This window comes from Saccopteryx leptura, chromosome 3 (genome assembly GCF_036850995.1).
Source record: "Saccopteryx leptura isolate mSacLep1 chromosome 3, mSacLep1_pri_phased_curated, whole genome shotgun sequence".
NCBI classification, from domain to species: Eukaryota; Metazoa; Chordata; class Mammalia; order Chiroptera; family Emballonuridae; genus Saccopteryx; species Saccopteryx leptura.
Genome location: NC_089505.1, coordinates 240865727 through 240871726, shown reverse-complemented (window position 1 = coordinate 240871726; position 6000 = coordinate 240865727).

Below are 6000 nucleotides of genomic sequence, written 5' to 3'. Positions count from 1 at the left end.
TATATAAAATGGCCAGTCAATGAAACTGTTAAGGCAGTTCTTTTGTACAGGAGTTCCCTGCCTTCTCATGTTGCCGCATTTGAATTAAAGACATTCTTATACCTATTTGGTTGCTGTCTCTTACAAAATTGGGGGAAAAAAAAGCGACAAACAACACAAATCTTGGCTTGTTCTCAGAAGCGAATTAAAGTTGGTTGAGGCCCCAGGTGCAGAAAAAATATTAAAGCCTTTATGTTAGAATAAAGTATAAAGTTGGGGTTTTGAGGGGCCCTTCAGAAGTTGGGTCCTAGGGTGCACTCCTGATATGCCTGCCATTAAATCTGTCTCTGCTTGTTCCAGAAACAAGATCCTGTTATCAATCAAGTAATTGAAGTACCATGTTTCTATATGCTGGCCACTCAAAATTTTCAGAATAACAGCCTCTTCAAGTACTTCTGGGTAATGTGGGGTCTTTCTTCCCCACCACCACCTTGTTGCACATATGCGAGCTAATGAAAGCTTGAGTACTTCATTTTTCTACAACACCACGCAACAGGCCTCCATGGCTCTTTTAAACATTCAACTAAGCTTTTGTTCAAGTTTTTAGTTCTGTGCATGGCACCAAGCCCTTACACGAGTGGAAATGTTCCTAATGCAACCTAATTATATGCAGACAAGCAGTGCTGCAGCAAATCTGACCACCTTTTTTTTTTTAATATGAGGAACTTTTAGAATATTGACATGAGGAGCCTAGCTAATTCTTTCACCAAAAACAGCATTGACATTGAACAATTTTTTCAAAGACAAGCACATTAAGACTCTGGAAATGGTTCAAAGGCATATAACCGAGAAGTGTTTATTCTAGAAAAACTTCTAAATCCAGATAAGCACAGCTGTGGTTCTAATCAAGGTTACTCTCATCTCCTTCCAATGCCCAGTACTCTCAGTGAAGTTCTACAAGAGAAGGGAAAGCCACAAAAAGCAGAAGCTTTCCAGTTAGAGGTGGCTAACTTGATTTAGAAAGGAGTAGGAAAAAAACAAAAGTCAGGGACAATATTGTCAGTAACAGTAGCAAACTCGAAGGCATGCACATAGAAAAAGTTAATTTTCCAACTTGCCTGAAGGTGTATCACTGGATGGGGGAAGCAAGGTACCTGCAGACTAGCAAGAAAATTTAGAGGAAGATCCTGTGAATAAGTTGACCATAGTGAACCATGATAATCTGCCACTTTTCCCTGAGAGTTTGGAAGGATGCACATATGTGCAAAGCAGCATGCATGCGCAAAAGAGACCAGAAATGACCAACTTCAGATTCTGCAGGTCCTTGGATGAACATGAGGCTTTTATACATGCTGTGGAAAGACAAGTTTAGAAAGTGGAGAGAAAGTCAAGTTCAGGGAAAACTTCCTAAACCTTACATGCACACTCCAACACAAACAAACATCCATTGGCAAAGGATAGCAACCTTACAGTCTCAGAGTTTGAATACAATTTACTAAGCTATACAGACATACAGTGTTCCATAAGAAAAATTAAAAAATAACTGAAATTAAAAAAGAAAACTTGCAGAGGTATCTGTGGCCACATACTGTGGGAGAGTCAAACTTTGCAGAAAAATTACAGGTAGGTCATTAAGCAAACATGCAAAGAAACAAAGAGCAACATCAAGAACACTTGTGTGATCAGAATCAATATATCATAATGCAGTTTTCAACAATATAATAAAAGGCATTAAAAGAAAGAGGGAAGCATGACTAGACACAGTATAAAAAGAAATCAGCATAGATTGCATTTGATATTGCTTAGATGTTAGAAGAGAAACTTCAAAGCTAGAAAAAATGAACATCAAATATATTCAAAAAATAAATTGCGTATTTAAGAACTAAGGGAAAGTATGAGCCTGACCAGGCAGTGGTGCAATAGATAGAGCATCCATTTGAGATGTTGAGGGTGCATGTTCAAAACTCCAAGATTGCTGGCTTGAGCATGAGCTTGTTGGCTTGAGTGTAGTGTCACCAGTTTAAGTGTGGGATCATAGACATAACCCTAAGAATGTCAACTTGAGCCCAAAGGTCACTGGCTTGAATAAGGGGTCACTGGCTCAGCTGGAACCCCCTGTCAAGGCATGTATGAGAAGCAATCAATGAAAAACTAAAGTGCTGTCACTACAATTTGATGCTTGTCATTTCTCTCCCTTCCTATCTGTCTATCCCTGTCTATCCCTATCTCTCTCTATCTATCTATTAGTAAAAAAAAAAAAAAAAGAGGGAAAGTATGAAAACAATGATGACTCATAACGAGAATATCAGTGAAGAAATAGAACATATTTTTAATAACTCAATGAAAATTCTGGATTGAAAAGTATAATGAATTACTAACAAGATGCAAGACAAATGTACTAAAATATTATATATCTCTATATTAACACTAAATAATTTTAAAACAAAATAAAATTTTATTTAAAGGCCTCAAAAATAATAAAGTACATAAGAACAAATTTATTAAAAGAAATGAAAAAATATAGAGTGAAAACTAAAAAAGATTGCTGAAATTAAAATTCTAAATAAATAGAGAAACATTTCATATAGTCATAAAAGCACCAAAAAGTAATATAAAAAGGATAAAATCAACTAAAATATACTATCTATTTACTTTATATCTACTTATGTCATAAACAACTCACCTTGGTTTTCTGCAAATAAAGTTTTATTGTCTTTTATTTTGTTTTGTTTTTTGATGAAAATCATTTAAAATAAATGGGTCTTAATGTAAATGTTTGTAATTTGGTATTATATTTACTTAACATGTTGATTTTGTATTCATTTAAATAGCTGAATTGTTTTCTTTTTTTTTAATTAACCTCTCTATTGTTTAATGTGTTCTATAAAGAAAACAGATCAGATCATATTATATAAAAATAATATGCATATTATAGCATACACAAAAAAAGTGGCAGTTTGGCAAAGAAATCTAAAGAAGTTTGAGCCAATGATAGGGGAGCCCCAAAGTGAGAAATTTGGCAGCAATAATAGTAGTTTTTAGTTGTAATGAATAGGAGATATTTAAGGGTTAGGAAATAGTTAATTTGCTTTCTATTCTCTCTTAATAGTTCCCTGGCCTTTACTTTGAAATGCAGGCAAAAGTTGATCTTTCCATAAAAATAGGGAAAAGCTTACATTGGGGAGGAATCTGACACTTTTGAGAGTTTAAACCACAATAGTTGTTTGTAAAAGCCTAGCCACAGGATCTACTGTGAAAAGTTAAGGACTATAAATTAATTAAAAACTTAGATCACCAATCGTAAATCTTTATTTTTATTCTAAGAAAACAGGGAGTCTTTTCACAGACAATTCCCAGAGGTAGATGGTCTCAGAGGTGCCAGGTCCAAGCTGTCCTTGGGAAAGACCTTTCCTCACTGCCTTGAAGATTTACCAAGGACACCAGATAGGACCATGCTGATTAGGCCTGTGCTACAACAGAAGAACTTGCAGGGGAGATGTTCCTGCAGCTGATCCCCCACTACCCACACATTATTACATAATTAACTGCAAGGAATCTCCCTTTATTTTCTGTGGCCCCTTACACCATTACTAACAGCCCCTGAACCATATAAAACACAGCAGCACCAGGAGAGTGTTAAGGCAACCTTGTGGATGAATGTCCTCTGTCTTCTCAGGCTTCTGGTTTCAGTACTGTTTCATGTTTGATTGACTAAAAGTGAGGGGCAGCCCCAAACCAGGCTCATTCCTGTAACACAATGAAAGGGAAACAATAGAAGAATTAAGAAGGATGTATCATTAGATTTTATCTTCTTATTCCCAATTATTATGTACAGATACAAGAGTCTAAAAATGTAGAAGGTTAATAGAAAAAAGAATGACTCATTGAAATATGATGTTGGAGGAGAGCTCTACAAATATCCTGGACTGTCAGAAACCAACAACTATACTAGGTTCTGAGCAAATTAAGTCTGAAGCATTGCTGGAGGCAAAAATGAAGCTGAAGCTTTTCTACTTTGGGCACCTCATGAGAAGCCAGGTTCTTTGGAAAAAAGATGATAATGCTGAGAAAAGTAGAAAGCAATAAGAAAAGAGGATGACTAACTATGAGATGGAGTGACTTTGTAAAATAAGCCATAGACATGAGTCTACAGGATCTGAGCAGGACTGTTGAGGACAAAACATTGTGGACATAACTCATTCATAGGGTCTCCAGGAGTCAGATCCAACTTAACAGCCCATAACACACATGCAAATAATGATGATTTAAACTTTCTTTCTACCCTATCTTTTTCTTTACTCACTGGGCTAGAAAGTACCACCTTAGTACCACTTTGAATAGTATAAGGCAATTGTAGACAGTCTTGTCCTGTTCCTAATTTAAATGTTAAACCTTCTAAATGTTTGTTATCAAGTGTATGTCCTTTAACTTGGTTATAGCTAAACTAAACTATATTAAAGAAGTTCCCTTTTATAGCAGAATGGATAAGATGTTTTCTTCATCAATGTACATATAATTGTTTTTAAAAAGGATTCCCAAGGCGACACTTTTTTTTAGATTTTATTTATTTATTTTTAGAGAGAGAGGAGAGAGACAGAGAGAACAGGGAGAGGAGCAGGAAGCATCAATTCCCATATGTGCCTTGACTAGACAAACCCAGGGTTTCAAACTGGTGACCTCAGCATTCCAGCTTGATGCTCTATTCACTGCACAACCACAGGTCAGGCTGTACATTTAATTTTATTGAGGGTTTTATTACAGATACAATGTGCTGATAAGGTTGTTTATTTTTTCTCCTTTAGTTTGTTAATTTAGACAACTATATCAATTCATTTTTTAATATTCAATTATTCTTACATTCCTAGTAAAAACTCTGCATGTACATATAAATTTACTTTCTTCCATGAGTAAAATTGGGTAAGAGCTCTTGGGTGTTTGGTTTATTCGTTTGCTTTGTTCTTATTTTTTTGCAAATATTTAGTTTCAAGCTTTTTTCTCAGGTTGTGGCATTTTTCAGCTGTGATATCCTAGTCTCATAAAATGACTTCAATTTTTTAATCTATCTTTTTTATATCCTGAAATTAATCATCAAATAAGAACTAGGACCTTTGAGGTTAGTTATGACTTTGACATTAGGTTTAATTTTTATAGTAACTGACATACTTAAAGTTTTTTCTTCCTTTGAATCCTATTTTAACCATTTATAATTTTCAATATAACACCCACTTTTTTTTTGTGGCAGAGACAGAGAGAGTCGGAGAGAGGGACAGATAGGGACAGATAGACAGGAAGGGAGAGATGAGAAATATCAATTCTTTGTTGTGGCTCCTTAGCTGTTCATTGATTGCTTTCTCAATGTGCCTTGACCGAGGGGCTACAGCAGACTGAGTGACCCCTTGCTCAAGCCAGCGACCTTGGGCTCAAGCTGGTGAGCCTTGTTCAAACCAAATGAGCCTGCACTCAAGCTGGCGACCTCGGGGTCTCGAACCTGGGTCTTCCACATCCCAGTACGACACTCTATCTACTGCCCCACCACCTGGTCAGGCAACATCCACTTTTAAAATCCCAGTGTTGTTCATTTGTGCATTATCTATTTCATCAGTTCTGCTAGAATTTACCTTTATGCTTTGTTAATATATATTTCCAAAAAATTGTTTATAAATAATTTGATAATTACTGTTATATGGTTTTCTTAATCTGTATTTTAATAATTCAGCCTTTATATTGTTTTCCTTTTTTCTACAATTTTGGTTTATTTTATGTTTCTTTTACTTGTTTCTAGAGTGGATTCTAGATTATTTATTGTTAACATTTATTCTTTTCTAAAAATACCTTTAAAACTAAAAATTATTCTATAAGTCAACTTGGTTATAATATCATTATAGACTATAGACAAAGAGAGATATTGAAGGGAATATAGACCAACTTAGAAAAAACTAAATAGTTAAAAGATTGAAATGATATATGCCAATCATCAATGTTATAAATTATTGTACTAATTTGAGGAAGTTTCAAATAATT